The following is a 22,667-nucleotide window of genomic DNA, read 5'->3' on the forward strand; positions in this document are numbered from 1 at the left end:
ATTTTTAATAGTTTTTTTAAAGGTTTTTTGTTTTTTTGCACCCAACCCCACCAACCCTGTTTGGTTTTTTTTGTTGTTGTTGTTGTTTGTTTTTGTTTTTGTTTTTTTGAGTTTTTTTGCTATTTAGTTGGAGTTTCTTGTATGTCTAGTTTTGGTTTTTTGGCCTGTGCTTTTGGTATCACTTCCAAGAAATCATTGCTGACCCCCATGTCATGAAAGGTTTCTTCTATGTTTTCTTCTAGTGGTTGTACAGATCCAGGTCTTATATTTAAATCTTTCATCCACTCTAAATTCTTTTGTGTATTATATAATATTGTTGTCCAATTTTATTTTTTTGCATGTGGATATCTAGTTTTTTTCCAGCACCATTTGTTAAAGAGCTAGTCTTTTCCTCACTTTGTATTCTTGGAAAATTTGTCAAACATAAATTTACCTTATATGCATGGGTTTATTGCTGGGCTTTCTGTTCTATTCCATTGCTCTATATGTCTATTTTATGCCAGTACCATACTGTTTAATCCCTATAGCTTTTTATATAATTTTATATCAAGAAGTGTGATGCCTGCAGCATTTTTGTTCTTTCTCAAGATTGTTTTGTTTTGACTTCCAGCCAAGATGAAGACATAGGTAGACACACTGTGCCTCCTCACACAACCAAAATATGAACAATAAAAATTTAGAAATAAAATAACAACAAGAACTAACAGAAAATTGAACTGTATGGAAGTTGGACAGCCAAGGAGCTGAAATAGACACATTCATCCAGATTGGTAGGCAAGGTGGAGTCGGGTGGCAAAGTGGAGAGAGGTCACGGCACAAGAAGCGGTTACGCTGGGCATGTAAGTCACCCCCAGGCACACAAGACAGCAGAGGGTGGGCCCTGGGCACTCACGTGAGACTGGGAGTTTCTCCCATAGTGGCAACTGCTATAGTCCACAGCCACCTCTGAGTCTCAGTTTCCCCTTAAGTCAGCCTTTCCCACAGCCAGCCACAGCCAGCCCTTCCCCCAGTTCCCCTACTTATCTCACCCCAGTTTCTCTCTATCTGCTGCCTTACTGGTGTGGTTGTTCTGTTTGACTGTTTCTTTAATTCTATGGTCGTTGGAGTTCCATGCAGTTTGAAAATCTGGCACTTCTGGTTGTTTTTTTATTTTAGATTGGTTGTTATCCTTCTTTAGGTTGTGTGAGGATACAAAGGGTCTAACTATGCCTCCATCTTGGCTGTAACTTGGTACTTTATTTTTCCTGTTACTATATCAAATAGGATTTTTTATTGATTTTTCATTCTGATATTTCAGTGTTGATGTACAAAAATGCCTTTGATTTCTGAATATTGAATTTGTATCCTGCTGCTTTGCCAAATTCACTCATTAGGTTGAATAGTTTTTTGGTGGAGTCTATAGGAATTTCTATGTAGCCTAACATGTCATCTGTAAACAATGATGGTTTTACTTCCTCCTTTGTGATTTGGATGCCTTTTATTTCTTTTTTTTTTTTTGTCTGATCACTATGGCCAGGACTTCTAATACCATGTTGAATAGAAGTGGGAGGAGTGGACATCCTTGTCTAAAAATTTCTGTATTTCACCCAGGTCTTCAAATTTCTTCACATGTACTTGTTTATAGTAATTTCTTATAATCCTTTGTATTTGGGTGGTATCTCCTCTTTCATTTCTGACTTTATTTATTTGGGTCCTTTTCCTTTTTTTTCTTGATCAATATCATTAAAGGTTTGTCTATTTGGTATATCTTTTCAAAGAACCAGCTCCTGGATTTATTGACCTTTTGAGCTGTTCTTTTAGTCTTCATGTTATTTAGTTCTGTTCTGACCTTGACTATTTTCTTCCTTCTATTTGCTCTGGCCTTTGTTTGTTGTTGTTCCTTCCGTTCTTGTAGATGTAGTACTAGGTTGATTATTTGAAATGTTTCTATCTTTTTTAGGTAGGCTTACATTGCTATGAATTTCCCTCTCAGGACTGCCTTTGCTGTGGTCTATAAGCTTTGGGTTGTGGTGAGTTAATTTTCATTTGTTTCCAGAATCTTTTTGATTTCTTCCTGGATCTCATTAGTAACTCATTCATTGTTTAATAGCAGGCTATTCAGTCTCCATGAGTTTCAGTATTTTTGAGTTTTATCCATTAGGTTGGATTCTACTTTCAAGCCCTTGTGGTTGGAGAGAATGCTTGATATAATTTCAATTTTCTTGAATTTGTTGAGGCTTATTTTGTGTCCTATCATGTGGTCTATCTTTGAAATATTCCATGTGCATTTGAAAAGACTGTGTATTTTGCTTCTTTAGGATGAAAGGTTATATATATATATATATATATCAGTTAAATTCATGTGATCTAATATGTTGTTCAGTTCTACAATATTGTTGTCAATATTTTTTTTAGGATATCTGTTCATTTTTGACAGTGGGGTGTGAAATCCCCTACTATAATTGTGTTGCTGTCTATTACTTTCTTGGAGTCCTCCAAGATTCTTCTTATATATTTGGGTGCTCCTCTGTTGAGTACATAAATGTTTGTAATATTTACATCTTCTCAATGGATTCTTCCCTCGAGTATTATGAAGTGCCCTCTGTGTCTATCTTTTTAAAAAGATTTTGTTTATTTATTTTTAGAGAGAATAGAAGGGAGAAAGAAAGAGAGGAAGAGAAATATCAATATGTGGTTGCCTCTGGCACACCCCCTACTGGGGACCTGGCCCACAACCCAAGCATGTACCCTGACCGAGAATCAAAATGGCAATCATTTGGTTCATAGGCCGGCACTTAATCCACTGAGCCACATCAGCCAGGGCTTCTGTGTCTCTTTTTTTTTTGGGGGGGGGGACTTTGTTTTGAAGTCTATTTTGTCAAATATAACTATTGCTACCCCAGGTTTTTTTCCTGTCCATTTATTTGGAATATGTTTGTCAACCTTTCACTTTCAGTCTATATAGGTCTTTTGTTCTGAGGTGGGTCTCTTGTAGGCAGAATATATGCAGGTTATGTTTTCTTATCTATTCAGCTACTCTATGTGTTTTGAATGAAACATTCATTCCATTTACATTTAAGGCTTTATTGATAGGCACTTATTCCTTGCCATTTTACCCCCTTTGTATCTGTGTTCCTCTCTCTTTCACTCTTTTTCTTCATCTTCTTAACGTAGTTCCTTTAGCATATCTTACATAGCTGATTCAATGGAAGTATATTCTTTTAGATTTCTTTTGTCTGGGAAACTCCTTATTTCATTTCCCATTTTAATTGAGAGCTAGCTGTGTAGAGTAGTCTTGCTTTCAGGCCTTTGCCTTTCATTACTTGAAATATTTCTTGCCATTCTCTTCTGGCTTGGAGCATTTCCATTGAGAAGTCAGCTGCTAGCTCTCTTGTATGTTACTTCCTGTTTCTCCCTTGCTGACTTTAAAATTCTCTTTTTATCTTGGAATTTTAACATTTTAATTATGATGTGTCTTGCAGCAGGCCTCCTTGGGTTCCTCTTGATTGGGACCCTCTGTGCTTCCTGGCTTCAGTGACCTTTTCTCTCATCAAATTAGGGAAGTTTTCCATCATTACTTTTTCAAATAGGTTTTTTATCCCTTGTTCCTCTTTTCCTTCTGGTATCCCTATTATGTGGACATCATTATGTTTCATGCTGTCCTGTGGTTCCCTTAATACCTTTTCATTCTTTCTGAGTCTTTTTTCCTTTTCTTGCTCTTCCTGGGTATTTTCCCCAATCTTATCCTCTTGCTTGTGGATTTGATGCTATGCTTAATGTAGCCTACTTTTGATTCCTTCTACTGTGTTCTTCAATTCAGAAATTATATTCTTCATTTCCTCCTGGCTCTTGTTGATTGTTTCTATATCATTTTTCATGCTGATAAGTAAGTTCCTCATAGTTTCCCTGTAGTTTTTGGTAATTCACACTGAGCTCATTGAGCTTCCCTATAACCATTGCTTTGAACTCAATATCTGATAGTTGACTTTCCTCTATTTCATTTAGCATTTTTTTCTAGGGCTTCCTCCTTTCCTTTCGATTGGGGTTTGTTTCTTTGCCTTCCCATTATTTCTGAGACTCTTCTTTGTTTCTCTTTCTTAAAATGATCAGTTTTGACTTCCTGACCTTGTGGTGTGGTCTTCTATGGTAGGAGACCTGTGAGTTTCAGTGGTACAGTCTCCTTGATCTCCTGAATTTAGTGCTTTTGGGGTGTCCTATATGCTGTTTATGTTGGCTTTTTGGATGTGATTACATTTTGATTGTTGTTGGGTCATTCTTTGGTGGTTCCTTTCCTCTAGCTGGTTGACTGAGGTTCACTCAGCTCACCACATCTTGTATGCTATTGTACAGGTGCTGCTCGAACAAAACCACAGAGCCTAGGAAACAACCCACACTCACAACAATAAACCCTCCCCCCCAAATCCCACTATCAACAGCAAATGAACCAATATTAATAAGGATGTAAAGAGATTAAGACTATTAGAAGAAAGGAGAGGGAATGTGAAATTACCTACTGATAGAAAATGATTTTGAGAAGGTAGAAGGAGGAGCACGAATAAGAGTTGGGCGTTGGAACAATGCAAAGAGAGTAAGTGAAATGTATATCATGGATAAAAAAGGGAATGAAAAAGGTGGGGTATGCACAAACTTGATGGACAAGAAGTGAATGTTAAAAAGCTAGGTAGAAAATAAAATATCACCAATCATCGAGAAGACCACAGTGGATTTTGTCTCAATAGCGTCTAATATTTTCCACTGTTTTTTTCTTTCTGGGTCCACCTCTGGTCATGTCAGATGTTGACCCTGTCTGACCTTACACAGCAAGTGACCTACTGTCTGTGCCTGTATCCTTCAGTTGTTAATCTAGCACTCGGTTGTCACTCTGCACTCAGTAGTCAGGCTTAAGCACCACAGGGCCAGGGCAGAGTCATTCCTGGAGTGGAGGCTCTTGTTTCCTCTCAGGCTGCTGCTCCTCAGAGGGGAGTGGTCTGCCTGAGTAGGATGGCTGCTGCCATATGAGGGATGACTCAGCACGAGGATTCCAACCCCTACTCTCTCAGTTCTTTCCCTAAAGCTTTCATCCCCAGTCTCTCCTCAGGTGTATCTAGCCTACTCTGCCCCTGGCTTTGCCAGCACCCAGAGTATGTGGCTGCAAATGAAAATTTGTGTGTTTGCCCTTTAAACAGCTCTTTGCATCTGCAGCTGTCCATCTCTGGCAGAGAGCACTGCTGCTTTTCACTTTTAGTTGTTATTTGTGTACTTTTTGGGCTCTGGTTGTCTAGGCTGGGAATCCCAGCTTAGAGTTTAGATCCTACTCTTCCCAGGGGGATCCAACTAGCCACTTAATTATCCCTCTCACACTGCCGCATGTGGATACCCACCCAGACTTCTCCCCACAGCACACCTTACCAGTCAGGTTATGATGAAGCTGATTCTTCTATCTGTCCAAAGTTACAAGGTTTCTCTCTCACTAGTGTTCAGTTGTTGGTTCCACCAAAGTGAATTCTCCACAATTTAATTGTAATCCCAGATTGGTCCCAGGAGGAGGTTAGCGTAACTTCTATTCACTCCTCTGCCATCTTGCCTGATTCTATAAGTTTTTTATTAGTAGTATATACTTTAAATGTAAATGAATTAAACTCCCTGATTAAAATCAGAGATTGGCCAAATGTATTTAAAAAAAACAATAACTACATACTGCTTATAAGAGATTCATTTTAGATATGAAGACAAATACATTGAAAGTAAAAGGATGGAAAAGAATATTCTAAGCAAATAGTAGTGAAAATATTGTTAGGGTAACCATTCTAATATAAGACAAAATAGACTTTAGTACAAAAACTGTTATAAGAAACAAAAATGGCATTATATACAAAAGAAAATGTCAATCCATTAAGCAGATATTACAATTATAAACCTATTCACGCATAAAGATAAAGAAAAATTTACAAAATATAAAAAACAAAGTGACAGACTCAAAGCCTGAACAAGACAGTTTTACAATAATAGCTGGAGACTTTAACATTTCATTTGCAATAATAAATAGAACTAGAGAGATTAATGAAGGAAGAGGATTTGAACACCACTACAGTCAACTAGACCTAATAGACATCTATGGAGAGAGTAGTCCACCATACAGTAGTGAAATATACATTTTCTTTTGTGCACATGTAATATTTTTTCTACAGTCCATATATTGGGGCACCAAACAAGTCTCAATAAATATTAAACATTGGAATCATACAAAAGTATCTTCTCCAACCACAATGGAATGAAACTTGATGTTAATAACAAGAAGAAAAACTAGAAAGTTCAAAAATATATGGAAACTGAATAGCACACTTTTAAATAACCAATGGTCAAAAAGGAAACTGCAGGTGAAATTAGAAGATACTTGAAAAAGTTGAGATTACTGCTGACTGCAGGAAGGGAGAAAACCACCTCAAAAGGGCATTGGTAGGGTCTCAGAGGAGAAATGGCAAGGTTGAAATTTATTGAGAGTTTGAAGTTTGGTTCACAGGCAGATCTTTCTATCTGGAGGCTTGAGTAAAAGGGTAAATATTGTCATATAATGGTGGGAAGAGCAAGGCAAAGATTTTGAGGCAGGGTTTTGAAGAGTCTTTGGGCATACACTGTTGATACTTCCTATTGAAAGTGCTGGAAGTCCCTGTAATAAACAATCTGGTTATTTGCCTGTGTCTCCTGGAATAGTAGAGCAATTCTGATAAATAGAATGGAATAATAAAGTCATGCTAATGTAGAAAAAAGAGAGAAAATACTTTAAGATGAATGAAAATGGAACCATAATGTACCGAAACCTACAGAATTAGTAAAAGCACTTCTCAGAGGGAAACAGCTATAAATGACTGCATTTAAAAAAAATGATCCCAAGTCTAACCTAACTATATACCTTCAGAAACTAGACAACAGGAGCAAGCTAAGCCCAAAGCTAAATGAAAGAAGCAGTAAATGAAATAAAGAATGGAATCTGTAGAGAGAAAATCACTAAAACCAAAAATGGGTTCTTTGAAAAAAAATCAACAAAAGCAGTAAATCTTTAGCTAGACTGACTGAAAAAGAAAGAAGACAAATTTACTAAAGTCAGAAATAAAAGTAGGAACATTGCTACAGGCTTTATAGAAATAAAAGAATTATAAGAGAATGCTTTGAATAACTGTACAACAGCAAATGAGATAGCCTAGAGGAAATGAAAAAAATTCTCAGAAATACAAATGAACTACCAAAACTAACTCAATAATAAATAGAAAATCTGAACAAACATTTAACAATAAGCAAAATAAAGAAAGAAAGAAATACACCTAACCTCCCAACAAAGAAATGCCAGGAACAGATGACTTTATTGGCAAAATTTCATCAAACATTGAAAGAAGAATAGTTAATACCAATCATTCTCAAAGTGTTCCAAAAAAGGAAAAGAGGAGGAAACACTTCCTATTTCATTCTTTGAGGACAGCATTACCTTTATACCAAAACTAGATGAAGACATAATTAAAGAAAACTCTAAATTAATATCCTTTATAAAAATGCATGCAAAATTCTTGAAGAAAATGCTAGCAAACCAACTATAGTAGCATGTTAAGAGGATTGTATTCCATGATTAATTGAGATTTTATCCTAGGAATGGTAGAGTCAATGTATGAAAATCAATCAGCATAGTACACCACACTAATACAATGAGGAAAAACCCACATGATCACTTCAATCTACATAGAAAAAGCATTTAAGAAAATTCAACATTCTTTTTTTTAAATAATTCAATATTTTATTTTAATTTTTTTAATTTAATTTAATTATTTTTCTTTTCTTTTTTTTATTTTGGTTTTTTAAATTTATTTAATTATTTTTCAAGTACAGTTTTCTGTCTATTACTCCCATCCCATCCCACCCCCCATACTCCCCCCTCCCTCCCATTTCCACCCTTCTCAGTTGCTGTCCATGTATCCTCTATATTTCTTCCTCTAAATTCCTCCCCTATTTCCCCTGAAATTCCCTCCCCTCTCCCCTCTGGTCGCTGTCCCCCTGTTCTCTATTTCAGTGTATTTGGTTATATTTTGCTTGCTTGTTTGTTTTGTTGTTTAGCTTCCTGTTAAAGGTGAGATCATATGGTATTCGTTCTTCACCACCTGGCCTATTTCACTCAGCATAATGCTTTCCAGTTCCATCCATGCTGTTGAAAAGGGTAGGAGCTCCTTCTTTCTTTCTGCTGCATAGAATTCCATTGTGTAAATGTACCATAGTTTTTTGATCCATTCATTTACTGACGGACACCTAGGTTGCTTCCAACTCTTGGCTATTGTAAATTGTGCTGCTATGAACATTGGGGTGCATATGTTCTTTGGGATTGGTGTTTTAATTCAACATTCATATATGACAAAAATACTCAACAAACTATGAATAGGGGACAACTTTCTCCACATGATAAAGAACAGTTAAGCAACTAGATAGAGATATTGTTACACAACATTGTGAATATATAAAATGTTACTGAATTGTATGCTCTCCAATGATTATGTGCTATATGAATTTTACTTCAATTTTTAAAGGAAGAAGATAAGGCACAGCAGCCATAACGATGATGAACAAGACTAATGAGTCCCTGTTCTAGATCTTCAATTCTAATGCAGAAGACACATAAGAAAGAAAATAACTAACACTTTTTGAAAATTCATTATAGAAGAGAAGATGGTGGCTAGGTAAGAGGGAGCAGATTCCACTTCCCCCTACACACAGGAAAGAAACCTGGCTGATCTATGGAGGAACACGGGAGACGGCCAACAGTACCACAGCATATATGAAAATAGTAGATCAAGAGTTGTAGTGGACATTGAAAAGCCAGATGGTAAGGAGAGTGCTTCAGGACAGTAAGGGACCAGAGATCAGCAGAGGGACCTGGGCCACTGGGCCGGGCACAGGGCTCTCAAGAGAGAGCTGGGTCAGTGCTCTCCAGGCTAAGCAGGGTTTGAGCAGCACTGGGAGAGACCTGGTTGCTTGAAGTCACAGAGAGGGGAGTAAGGACTGAGTGGCAAACATACCAGGGCTGTAAGCACCCAACACACAGCCCTGGAAAGAGTGTGCACCTGAGACCTTATGACCAGAGACGGCCTGGCTGGGTGTATGTACCCGAAACCCAGGGAGAGAGAGCTTTGTGGAACACCCATGGACCCAGAGAAAGCTTGCGCACCTCAGGAGACCCTGAGACCACATCTGTAAACCTGCCCCTCAGCCTACTGTAGCCAGCAAGAACAGAAAAATTGATTTGCCCAGTTTGAAACCAGCAAAAGATTTTTTGGTTTTGTGTGTGTGTGTGTGTGTGTGTGTGTGTGTGTGTGTGTGTGTCTTTTTTTGTTTGTTTGCTTGATTTTTAAGTAATTTTTTATTTTTTTACTTTTATTATTTTTATTTCTCAATTCTTTTTGCTTCTTTTTCCTTCTTTCTTGTTTTATTCCTTCTTCCTTTATTTCCAATTTTATTTCTCTACCTTCCTTAGTCTGTTTTTTTAAATACCCACAAATGAGACAAAAAAAAAACAAAAAACCCAGAACTGTAAAAAGACCAGAGTGGGACCCAAAGAGGGGGCATCCCAACAGTAGAGACAAAGAGACAAATTTCACTTTGCTATTACAGAGAACCTGCAAAATATTGCATATTTGTATTATTATTTTTACATTATTCTTCCATCTTTTATTTTATTAGTATTTTTGTATTACTCTTCTTTCTGTTTAGTCTTCTTTGCTTGGCTGGTTATATTATTTCTTTTGACAGGTTTCCCCTGCTCTCTCAATCATAGTGTATTGCTAATTTACTTCATTTCATGTGTGTTCCATTAGCACACTACTGAAAGTCCGATACTCCCTGTTCTTGTTATCTAGATCTCATACATTCTGTCATAATATTGTCTCTCTAGTATTATTGTAAATAATACCTGTTCCATGCTATTGTAAATACTACACAACACCTCTCCCAGATCTTAGCCCACTTCACAGTTTCCTGAACTCTGTTACTGTAGTGGTTAACTCTATTCTCTCACACACTACACCTATTTACTATCCTTTATTCTCACCTCACCTCACCTCAGAATCTGACCGCCCCCAAGCTCACTACTTTCTAGATCCAACTCATAATCTTTCCCTCCCCAACAAGAGTCTTATCTCCTGTCCATTCTTTCTAAAAAGTGGCTAGTTGGGTGGAATATCACAGTTAACACTATACATAGCCAAAGCATCTCCTATCTCTTTCTTACTGGCTGCTACTGTAAATAGCATAGAATACTCTCTTGCTGTCTTAAACCATTTTGCCTATGCCCCCTGCAAATGGTCACAAAAAAAGAGTAGGTGGAAACGATGAACACCAGAATACCTGAAGGAGACTGCACTATTGAATCTCAGAAGTATTCTACCACAGAAGCTCAAACCATAAACCCAGGGAGTCAGAACAGGTAAATTTAAGAAGCTGAGGCTAACAAGAAGAGTCTCACCAAAAAAATGTCAAGACAAACAATCCCCAAATAGAAAGAAGGAGACCTCAGAAAGAATGCTAAATGAAATAGAGGCAAGTCAACTAGCAGATATTGAGTTCAAAGCAATGGTTATCAGGAAGCTCCATGAGCTCACAGTGAGTTACCAGAAACTACAGAGAAACTACAATAAACTCATTTCAAACTGTATCAATATGAAAAAGGAAATAGAAACTATCAACAAGGACCAAGAGGAAATGAAGAATACAATATCTAAAGTGAATAACACAGTAGAAGGAAACAAAAGCAGGATAGATGAAGCAGAGGATCAGATCAGTGAGCTGGAGGACAAAGTAGGAAAAAAACACCAAGAAAGAGCAGGAAAAGAAAAAGAGGCTCAGAAAGAATGAAGAGGGATTAAGAGAAATGCAAGACAATATGAAACATAATAATATCTGAATAACAAGGACACCAGAAAAAGAAAAAGAAAAAAAGAGATAGAAAACGTACTTGAAAAAGTAATGATGGAAAACTTCCCTAATTTGATGAAAAACAAAGTCCCACAAATCCAGAAAACACAGAGTGTCCCAATCAAGAGGAACCCAAAGAGGTCCACTTCAAGACATATCATCATTAACATGGCAAAATTCTAAGACGAACAGAGAATCTTAAAGTCAGCAAGGGAGAAAAAGGAAGTACCATACAAGGAAGCCCCAGTAAGGTTAGCAACTAACTTCTCAATGAAAATGCTCCAAGCCACAAGAGAATGGCAAGAAATATTCCAAGAAATGAGAACCAGAGGACTACAACCAAGGCTACTTTACCCGGTAAGGCTCTCAATTGAGATACAAGGCCAAATAAGGAGCTTCCCAGACAAACGAAGTCTAAAAGAATACCCCTCCACCAAACCGGCTCTGAAAGACATGCTAAAGGGACTGCTTTAAGGAAAGGAAGGAAAAGAAAGAAAGAGAGGAACACAGGTATGAAAATGACAATAAATAAGAACCTATCAATAATAATCTTAAATGTAAACTGATAAAATGCTCCAATTAAAAGACATAGAATAGCTGAATGGATAAGAAGGCACAATCCACACATATGCTGCCTACAAAAGACCCACCTAAGGGGGGACAAAAAGACCTACACAGATTGAAAGTAAAGGGCTAGAAACAAAATTTCCAAGGAAACAGACAGAAAAAAAAGCCAGGTAGCAATAGTCATATCAGACAAAATAAACTTCAAAACAAGGGCCATAAAGAGAGACCCAGAAGGTCACTTCTTAACACTCTAGAAAAGAATCTACCAAGAAGACATAAACATTGTAAATATATATGCCCCAACATAGGAGCACCCCAATACATAAAGAAAATCTTAGAGGGCTTCAAGAAAGATATTGACAGCAACACAATTATAGTAGGGGATTTTAACACACCACTGTCAAAAATGGACAGATTTTCCAAACAAAATATCAGCAAAGTTATTGTGGCATTGAACAAAGCCCTAGATAAAATGGATTTAACTGATACATATATAGAGCTCTTCATCCCAAAGAAGCTAAATACACACTCTTTTCAAATGCACATGGAACATTTTCCAAGATAAACAACATAATAGGACACAAAATGAGCCTCAACAAATTCAAGAAAGTTGAAATAATACCAAGCATTTTCTCTGACCACAAGGAATTGAAACTAGAAACCAACCCCAAGGGCAAAAAACCCAAATACTCAAAATCATGGACATTAAATAGCATGCTATTAAACAATGAGTAGGTCAAGAATGAAATTAGGGAAGAAACAAATAAGTTTCTGGAAACAAATGAAAATGAACTCACAACAATTCAAAATTTATGGGACACAGCAAAGGCAGTCCTGAGACGGAAGTTCATAGCAATACAGGCCTACCTAAAGAAGATAGAAACATTTCAAACAAACAACCTTAACCCTATGCCTACAAGAACTCGAGGAACATCAACAAAGACAGCCCAGAGAAAGTAGAAGAAAGGAAATAACCAAGATCAAAGCAGAATTAAATGACATAGAGAGGAAAAGCAAAATTCTAAGGATCAATAAATCCAGGAGTTGGTTCTTTGAAAAGATAAACAAAATTGACAAGCATTTAAGCAGGCTCATCAAGAAAACAAGAGAGAAGAGCCAAATAAACACAATCAGAAATGAAAGAGGAGAGATTATAACTAACACCACAGAAATACAAAGGATTGTAAGAAATTACGTGAAAAACTGTATGCCAAGAAATTTGAAAACCTAGGTGAAATGGACAAATTTCTAGAAAAAATATAATCCTCTAAAACTCAATGAAGAAGAAGCAGAAAGCCTGAACAGACCAGTAACAGCAGATGAAATTGAAGCAGTAATCAAAAAACTTCTGACACACAAAAGCCGTGGACCAGATGGTTTCACAGGAGAATTCTACCAAGCATTTAAGGAAGAACTAACCCTGATCCTTCACAGATTATTCAAAAAAATCAAAAATGATGGAAGACTCTCAAACTCTTTTTATGAAGCCAGCATCATCCTAATACCCAAACCAAATAAGGACACAGCAAAGAAAGAAAACTTCAGGCCAATGTCACTAATGAACATAGATGCTAAAATCCTCAATAAAATATTGGGAAACTGCATCCAACAACACATTAAAAAGATCATATAGTATGACCAAGTGGGATTCGTCCCAGAAATGCAAGGATGGTTCAAAATTCTCAAATCAGTAAATGGAATACACCACATAAACAAAAGCAGAGACAAAAATCACATGATCATTCCAATAGATGCAGAAAAAACTTTTGATAAGGTATAACACCCATTTATGGTAAAAACACTCAGCAAAGTGGGAATAGAGGGAGCATTCCTCAACATAATAAAGGCCATGTATGAGAGACCTACAGCCAACATCGTACTCAATGGGCAAGAACCAAAATCTTTCCCACTAAGATCAGGAAGAAGACAAGGTTGTCCACTTTCACCACTTCTATTCAACAAAGTATTGGAAGTCCTAACCACAGCAATCAGACAAGAAAATAAAATAAAATAAAAGGCATCCAAATCAGAAAGGAAGAAACAAAACTGTCATTGTTTGCTGATGACATGATAGTGTACATGGAAAATCCTATACACGCTACCCCACAACTGCTTGATCTAATAAATAAATTTGGCAAAAGAGAGGATGTAAAGTCAATATCTAGAAATTAAAGGTCTTTTGTATATTAACAATGAAAGAGCAGAAGCAGAAATCAAGAAAAAATGTCATTCAATATAGCAAAAACAAAAATAAAATATCTGGGTGTAAACCTAACCAAGGAAGTAAAAGACCTATATATAGAAAACTACACAACGCTGAAGAAAGAAATCAAGGAAGACACAAATAAATGGAAACATATACCGTGTTCATGGATTGGAAGAGTTAACATCATCAAAATGTCCATACTACCCAAAGCAATGTACATATTCAATGCAATACCTATTAAAATACCAATGGCATATTTCACAGACATAGAACAAACACTTCAAAAATTTATATAGAACCATAAACAACCCCAAATAGCTGCTGTAATTTTGAGAAAGAGCAAAGCAGGAGGGATCACAATACCTGACACCAAACTGTGATCAAAACAGCCTGGTACTGGCATAAAAACATGGACCAGTGAAACAGAGCAGAGATCCCAGAAATAAACCCGTCTCTAGGGTCAGTTAATATTCAACAAACAGGGCAGTAACATAAAATGGAGTAAAAATAGCCCCTTCAACAAATGGTGTTGGGAGAACTGGTCACCTACATGCAAAAAAATGAAACTTGAGCACCCACTTACCCCATACACCGAAATAAATTCAAGGTGGATAAGAGACTTAAATATAAGCTGTAACACCACTAAAGTCCTAGAAGAGAGCATTGGCAGGAAAATCTCAGATATTTCATGCAGTGACATTTTTACTGATATGTTCCCTAGAGCACGGAACATAAAGAAAGGAATAAACAAATGGGATCTCATCAAAATTAAAAGCTTCTGCACCGCTAAAGAAAACAGTATTAAAATAAAAAGAGAACCAACTCTATGGGAAAACATATTTGCCAATGATACCTCAGACAAGGGTTTAATCTCCAAAATATATAAAGAACTTACACAACTCCACTCTAAGAAGACAAGAAACCCAATTAAAAAATGGCCGAAGGACATGAACAGACATTTCTCCATGGAGGACATACAGAGGATCCAGAGACACAGGAAAAGATGTTCAATATTACTAGCTAACAGAGAGATGCAAATTAAAACCACAATGTGATATCACTTCACACTAGTCAGAATGGCCATCATAAACAAAGCAACAAACAAGTGTTTGAGAGGTTGTGGAGAAAAGGGAACCCTAGTTCACTGTTGGTGGGATTGCAGACTGGTACAACCACTATAGACAGCAGTATGAAATTTTCTAAGAAAACTAAAATGCCTTTTGACCCAGCAATTCCACTGATAGGAATATACCCCAAGAACCCTGAAACACCAATCCAAAAGAATATATGCACCCCAATGTTCATAGCAGCACAATTTACAATAACCAAGTGCTGGAAGCAACCTAGGTGCCCATCAGTAAATGAATGGATCAAAAAAACATGGTGCATTTACTCAATGGAATTCTATACAGCAGAAAGAAAGAAGGAGCTCCTACCCTTTTCAACAGCATGGATGGAACTGGAAAGCATTATACTAAGGGAAATAAGCCAGGAGGTGAAGGACGAATACTATATAATCTCACCTTTAACAGGAAGCTAAACAACAAAACCATCAAGCAAGCAAAATATAACCAAAGACACTGAGATAGAGAACAGGCTCACAGTGTCCCAGAGGGGAGAGGGGAGGGTATTTCAGGGGAAAAGGGGAAGGGTTTACAGGAACTAGTATAAAAGACATATGGACAAAAACTAGGAGGGGTGGAAACTGGAGAGAAGCAGGAGGGCTGGGTGGGTGGGCTGGGATGAGATGAAGGACAGAAAACTGTACTTGAGCAATTACAATTTTAAAAATTTAAAAATTTAAAACAATTATTATGTACCAGGCACTATTCTAAGCACTTTGAGTACAAAATCATGGATTCCTCAGAACTATCAAATGAAACAGTTTATCTTCTTTTTGCAAATAAAGAACCTGAGACACAGAGAGACAAAACAACTTGCCCAAAGTCAACTAGTTATAAAATGGCAGAGCCAAGATTTTAACCCCAAAGTCTCACTTCAGAAATTATATTCATAATTATTATACTATAAAATGCCATAGATGGGAGAATACGAGGAATGAAATAGAGTATGGACATGGTACTACTGAAATTCCTAAGCATCCTACTAACATACATTGTAATTGCTATAATTAAATTTGGCTGATATGCATTGAAATTGATAAAAGTACAAAGTAACTATTCTGAAAGGTTTTAAAAGAACATGAAATGTTCAGCTTCACTTGCATTCACTTGAGGTAAGAATAGATATAGCAACAACAGAGAATCAAACCCAATTAAAATTAACATTATTACCACAATATTAAGTAATCTTCAAACTTCTTGTTGGAATCATGGACTCACATAAAACTAGTATAAGAAATTACTTTAAATATTATCAAGTGTAGTCCTGTCCTTCTTTAGTTCAAAAAAGATGTCAGAGAAGCTAAATAACTTGCAAATATGTGCAAGAACTATACCTCAATCTCCTAAATCTTAAACTATCAGTCTTTTCAGTACATTTTACTCATAGCAACAAAAATTTTACCCATAGTTACGTAGACCTACTTATTAGATTTTAGAGAGTTCTTATGCAAAATAATTTAAAATAAAAATTTATATGAATACTTAGGTTGAACTTTGTTTAAGTATGTATGTGTATATGTATATTTAACATATTTATATGTATGGTTAATTCTGTCTATATAATTAATATAAATAGATTATAGAATGTCTTTTCACATTTCAGCTTTTGCATCTTAACACAATATTGCAATATTTGGATTTAAAATGCTGCAAAAAAATATTATACCCAAACATACATTTCCTCAAATTATAAAATGGTGATGGGGAAATAGACTAAAATCAAGTGAACTTAGACAAATTTAGGCATTATTGAGTTTTGCTAAACTCTAAATAAATGTTGCTACATATTTTTCTACTTATTTTATATCCATGTGTTATAAGGAATATGTCACCCATATGTTTTTAATCCAGTTTTACTTAATCCAAGAATATAATAGTTGAGGAGTTACCATATTTAATGTATAGTAAGTTTTTAGAGTTTGACAAACCCTTTCTTCTCCCACTGAATAAGCAAGTGGTGTTTTGCCAGCAGAGAACAGAACTTGAAAAGGGGGCAGATTGAGTTTGGTTCTAAACTTAGAGCACACAAATTTGAGTGACTGCCAAGCCTGCTGAAATGTGTTTTCTCCAGTCTTCTTAAAGTGCATGAGGATTTCAAAGGAAAAATTGTATAGCCTTCCATTGTGAGTTTTCTCTTACTACTGAATACTTCCTGAATTGAAAACTATATATTGAATATAAGGTTGTGATGTATTTTATCAAGTCCTGGTCTAAGTATATTTCACTTTAGTATAGATTCCCCAAATTTCTATCTTGCAAAATTTTATGTAGTTTCCTTTACTTAGACATAGAATTGAATATTCCTGGCCATTTTGCTCTTGAAATTAATCTACCTTCAATAACCAAAGAGGAAACAAGAAGTGGATCAGATAAATATTTATATAAAAAGACAGTATACAATCAATAATATTCCTAATTTCTGATCATGCCAAAGAGCCTAAAATGATTCACTAGAGTCTTAAAGGGGGATGGGAAAGTACTAGCGAAATCAACAGATTGATCCAGACATATGGAAGGCATGGAAGGAGACCGAGAGTGGGAGAAGGGAGAGAAAGGACATGCAAAACAAGGTACTATGTCGATCAGTTCACTCATTGCCAATAAACTGAAAAACATGTCATAGAGAATTTATCATTTAAATGGGATGACATTTAAATAATTCCTTTTGTTCATGTTTTTTAGACTTCTCTATAATTCATAAAGCAGTATGAATTCCTTTGCTTATTTCCATTCCTTTCTTCAGTAAAAACTTTTTTCACTTAATTTCAAACCTTTATCTTTTGCACTAGAGCTAAACCATGCTAAGAAATACTAAGGAGGCTCAAAAAGGATGAAAGAGTTAACATCTTTGCAAATAAATTCTTTAATTATGAAAAAACTGGTATTTAGAATCATGCTGAGAGATGAGATTTTATTTCTAGATTTCATGTACTAGTGATCATTTTAACTGATTAAAGATCCGTTCTTCATTTCATCCCTGTAATTCCAAGCATTCATTGCTTTCACACTTCATTTTTTTATTTCAAGATGAAACCCAATATATCTGATGATGATTTTCTACAGGTTTTGCTTCAGTCTTAAGTTAATTATTGATATATCTATATTCTTAGCATTTTGAATGAATATGCTGATTCATAACTTTAAAAACATTTAGTTTTTAAGTTATCATAAAAAGAAGGTTATATAATCAGCTTTTATTTCATGCTATTTGATTGAGTCATGAGTATGAACTTGAAGTATTTTCCCAGTCAGTTCAAGTCAGCCAACAGCTGCATTGATTATCACTTTTGACAACAATGCGATGGCATTTCTCAGACATTTAACAATTATATCCCACATTGGTATAGAAGATATCTTACAAAATTATTATTTAATGTAAGCTACCATATTTTTAGTGGAGTATTTTTAAAATCAGGTTCTTTGAGCAAGTTTGACAAAAATTAAATCCAACCAAGAAATATCTAGTTGGTACCTACCAATCCTAAGTAGCATAGCTAGATGTGTAGCCACTGACTCAGGCTGCCTTTGTTCAAATGCTGTTTCCATCAATTTGTGACATTAGGCAAATTTATCTTCTGTTTTTCTAGGTTTCCTCATCTATAAAATTGGACAGTAATAGTGAAGCCTCAACCTACAAACATAAGATTGTTGTGAGAATTAAATGAGTTAATACAATTTCTGGTACCCTCAATAAGAATTCACTTATTGTTATCTATCATTATGTAACAAATTTCCCTTATGGAATGCTACAAATACAATTTTTCAGTGACCTTTACCATGCTTTGATGTGACCCCAAGCAATCCTTTATGTGTAGCTATTTAAATTTTAGTTCTTCTAACTTTAACTATTTGGTGGTTCTCATAGGTTGTTACCCTCAGCATGACGGGCCAGCAGTACGCAGACTGCTTTGCAGACTTATTCTTGCACTTGGTGTCTTTGGTAGCCAAGACCCACATCCTCTGCCTCAACATCAGGCATCCATCTCTCCCCAAATCCACCCTCAAACCCTATCAGTTAGTAAAGAGGAAGGTGTGTTTAATCTCACACAGTGACTGTATATTTATCTATTTTACCTTTATATTCTTCCATCTTTTGCTTCATATATTTTGAGGCTATTTTATGTTAGAACATTTAGCATTTTTATATCTTTCTAGTGAACTAGCCAATCTTTGAATTATTTAGAGATATCTTCCAAGCTGTCTTTTAGATATCTCTGTTTCATGCTCAGCCCATTCATTAATAGCAAAACAATTATATAAAGTTGGTTACTATCATGGGCTCTGTTTGAATTATACATACCATAGACTGCTCCATGCTGCATATTTTTAAGTATGCTGTTACATTCCTGATGGTTAGATTGGCAAAATATTGTGTTTTACAGTCATTTTATCAGAATTGACTTACAACAGTTTGACTAGCAGTGCCTTTACATTTATGCATTCAACATTTAGTGCATTCCATGTGCTAAGCCAGGAAATCTCCTGGCCTCAAGTTGGTTATAACCCATTCATGTAGAAGAATTCAAGTGTTTTCCCCTAGAAGTACATTATTATTCATTATAAATATTATTATGGTAAAAATAATTTCTGTGTATAGTTTTTCTAAAAATATTCAGAACTTTTATGACAACCACAATCCAGTTTTCTAAAAGTTAGGCTAGGTCTAACTCTGAGTACATTAAGCATGTCCCTGGGAAGACTGGTCTAGGAAGGGAGGAAGTCTAGAGACCCCTGGCAAAAGTTGTGTAGCTCTGTGAAAACATGGGAGAGCTGGAAATTTTTCTTCAAGGTCCTCATGACCTGAAAGGATGATGGCATCAAATAGCACAGTCTCTTTGAAGAGCCCTCATTTCTCATCACACTCTTACAGGTCCGTGGACACTATCCTGGCATTGTAGGCACAGGAAGCTGTCTTTAAGCTATTGCTTTTTATACAATTTACAATCTTCACTCAGCTTGTGTACTAATGACTGAAACAAAGTTTCACTGAAAATTAGATTGTAGCTCTTTATCATTGAGTAGGTCACTTATAAATCCATTTCTTATTTAACTTAATTGCTAACCTTTGCTTTTCCTTCTTTTCATCCTCTAGTAGATTGGCCCATATTGCAAAAAGCCATTGAAATGAGGAAATCAAAGAAGATTTAATGAGAACAGTTCTGGAAGGAAAAGGATTCTGGTTCCACAGTGAGTTGGAGCCAAGCCTGAGGATCAATGTGTCTTTCTTGCTGTATTCTATGACCTTTAAAATCTCTCTTCCCTAGGACTGCTTGCGATAAAATGGGTATGCACAATCAATACACACTTGCAGAATGAAAACCTGGAAATGCTAATTTTGTGCATAAGCACTTCAGACACTATCCAAAAGAAATAACAGATTGATTTATGCAGAGGAAATGAAGACATTTCAAATGTTCTGTTATCATTATGTCCAAATCTACTGACACCAACATGTATTTTTCACTAAGTTGAGAGGTATCTCCCAGCACACTATGGCTGTTAAATGAGTTTATAATTTTTTCTGGCTCAAGAGTGTGGCTGGACAGCGGTGGTACAGGTGATCATCAGAAAGTGGTGTAAGGAATCGGTGCCACCCATCACACACAGGAACTGCAGTGATACGTTTCTTCAAGTATAATCTATCCCCACAGAAAGCTCCTTCAGACTTTTTTACATGCACAAAAATATGATTGAAAAACAAACACCAAGTAATAAAGCCAACATTTATAGCAGGTTTTGTATGATGTGCATATCTGTCAGCTTCTAGGAGAGCAATGTAATATAAGTTGCAGGTGTAACACTGAATTTCTACAAAACCAAGTGGCTCAGTTAGGTTGGGACAAGAACCAGAATTCCACCACCTAGTTTTTTCCATTAAGTCACTGCAAACCAAGCTCAAACTAGAAGATATATCTCCTTAGCATAAAAACCAGGAACTGAGTTAGAATTAGGGGCCAACTCTAAATAGATGTAAAGGAAATGGAGGTGTTCTTGGCAAAAATATTTCCAAAAAGTTATAAAACTATTTAGTGTTCTAAATATAATACATAATAGTAAATTGTCTTATAGCAAATTATTTTATAAGCAGAAACTGATTTTTAAAACCCTTAGATTATTTATTTTCATAACTGTATTATCACAGATAAAGAAAGGTAATGGTTTGCAAATACTTAATAATTAAGTATTAAGTATTTGCGAAGCACAGTATTAAGTGTATTTTGTGAATGATCTCATTAGCCATCATAAAAACCTTTGAAGAAATTATCATTGTTTCCACTTTGCAGATGAGGTAAATGAGACTCAGAGAGGGTACTCAGTTTGTCCAGAACATGTCGTTGTCACTAGAGGGTCAAGGTGGGACTTGAACTCAGAGCTCTGCTTCCAGGACCTCAATTACAATGGGAGTCTGTACTCAGGATGCTAGTCCATAGTCTACCTGTGCCCACAGCCCCCACAGGTTCCTCACCACCTTCACTGCTTGCACCTATCCAAGCCACACCCTTCTCTGGCCTAAACAGCTCATACCCTCCTCATGGGCTTCCTGTTTCAACATTGCCCCATTTAGAAACACTCACCTCTACAACAAGCAGCACAATCTTTTTAAAAAAGAAATCCTGCCATGTTTCTCCCTTCTCCTCAGATCTCCTCAGCAGCTTCTCATTACACTCAGAACACCGACAGTCCTGTCCTTGGCCCAGAAGGCCTGACAAGATCTGACCCTCTTTCTTGCTTCATTCCCTCTCCATCACACTGGACTTCCTATTACTCCTTAAAAAAGTCTTGTTCATTTTTTCTTAGGGCCTCGTACTTACTATTTTCCTGCTTGAAGTATCCATCCAATGATATTCAATAGGACTTCTTACTTCATTTTATTTGGGTCACTGCTCATTTCACCTCTTTAAAGAGGCCTTTGCTACCCTTAACTAAACTATATAAAGTGAACCCTCATCCTGCTCCTTCACAGGCTATTTTCTTACTCTGATCTTGTCTTCATCATGTAATTTGATGTTATCTGATATTACTTTATTGTTTGTATTTAGTCATTGATTTGTTTATCATCTTACCATTAAAAAGTGAACCACATGAAGAGGGTGACTTTGTATCATTCATTATACTATATATCCCCAAGACCTACAAAAGGTCCTGAAAGATACTGAGCCTTAAAATATGCATTAAATGAACTGCTTAGATTTGCTTAAAGTAGATATTAGGACATTGGAATCACTACCAGGTCAAAGGGCATAACATATAAAAGTCATTGATATATATTGCAATTTTGTTTCCAGGAAATTTGTTTGGTAAACAATATGTTATATTTTAATTGTCAAAAACATGAAAGAATCCAACAAAGGAGAGAATCCTAAATGAGGGGTGATGACTTAAAATGTACATACAACTCATAGACTAATTACTGGTGAGCCCCCTCTTGGAGACATTTCTTGCATTGTGACTAATAACTGAAATTAATTAGCAAGTTTTAAAATCTTACTAAACTGGAAGCCACTGGACTAGGGATGATCATTTAAATGTGGTGCATGATCCATTAGCCGTTGATTCCTCTCATGTTCCCAGATTCTGATCCTCACCTCAGCTCAGAGCTCAGACCTAGAGAAGGGAAGCAAATGACTGCAATGTTTTCTTGACTTTAGAAATATTTGGAATGAATTTGTATAAATTAGTAGCCTAGTAAAGATTATTTATAAGGTAACTGGGTTAATGTTTCTGAAGAATTATGGCATGATTTTCATTTTGGAATTTAATGTTAAGATAAGGTCTTGGCTGTTTTTTTAAATTTGATAAGGCCTCATATATTCCATCTTAAATTTAAATGTGGTCTCCTAAATGTA

Source organism: Sturnira hondurensis, unplaced genomic scaffold, assembly GCF_014824575.4.
Source record: "Sturnira hondurensis isolate 20B ecotype Veracruz unplaced genomic scaffold, ASM1482457v3 Scaffold0024805, whole genome shotgun sequence".
In the NCBI taxonomy this organism is placed as follows: Eukaryota; Metazoa; Chordata; class Mammalia; order Chiroptera; family Phyllostomidae; genus Sturnira; species Sturnira hondurensis.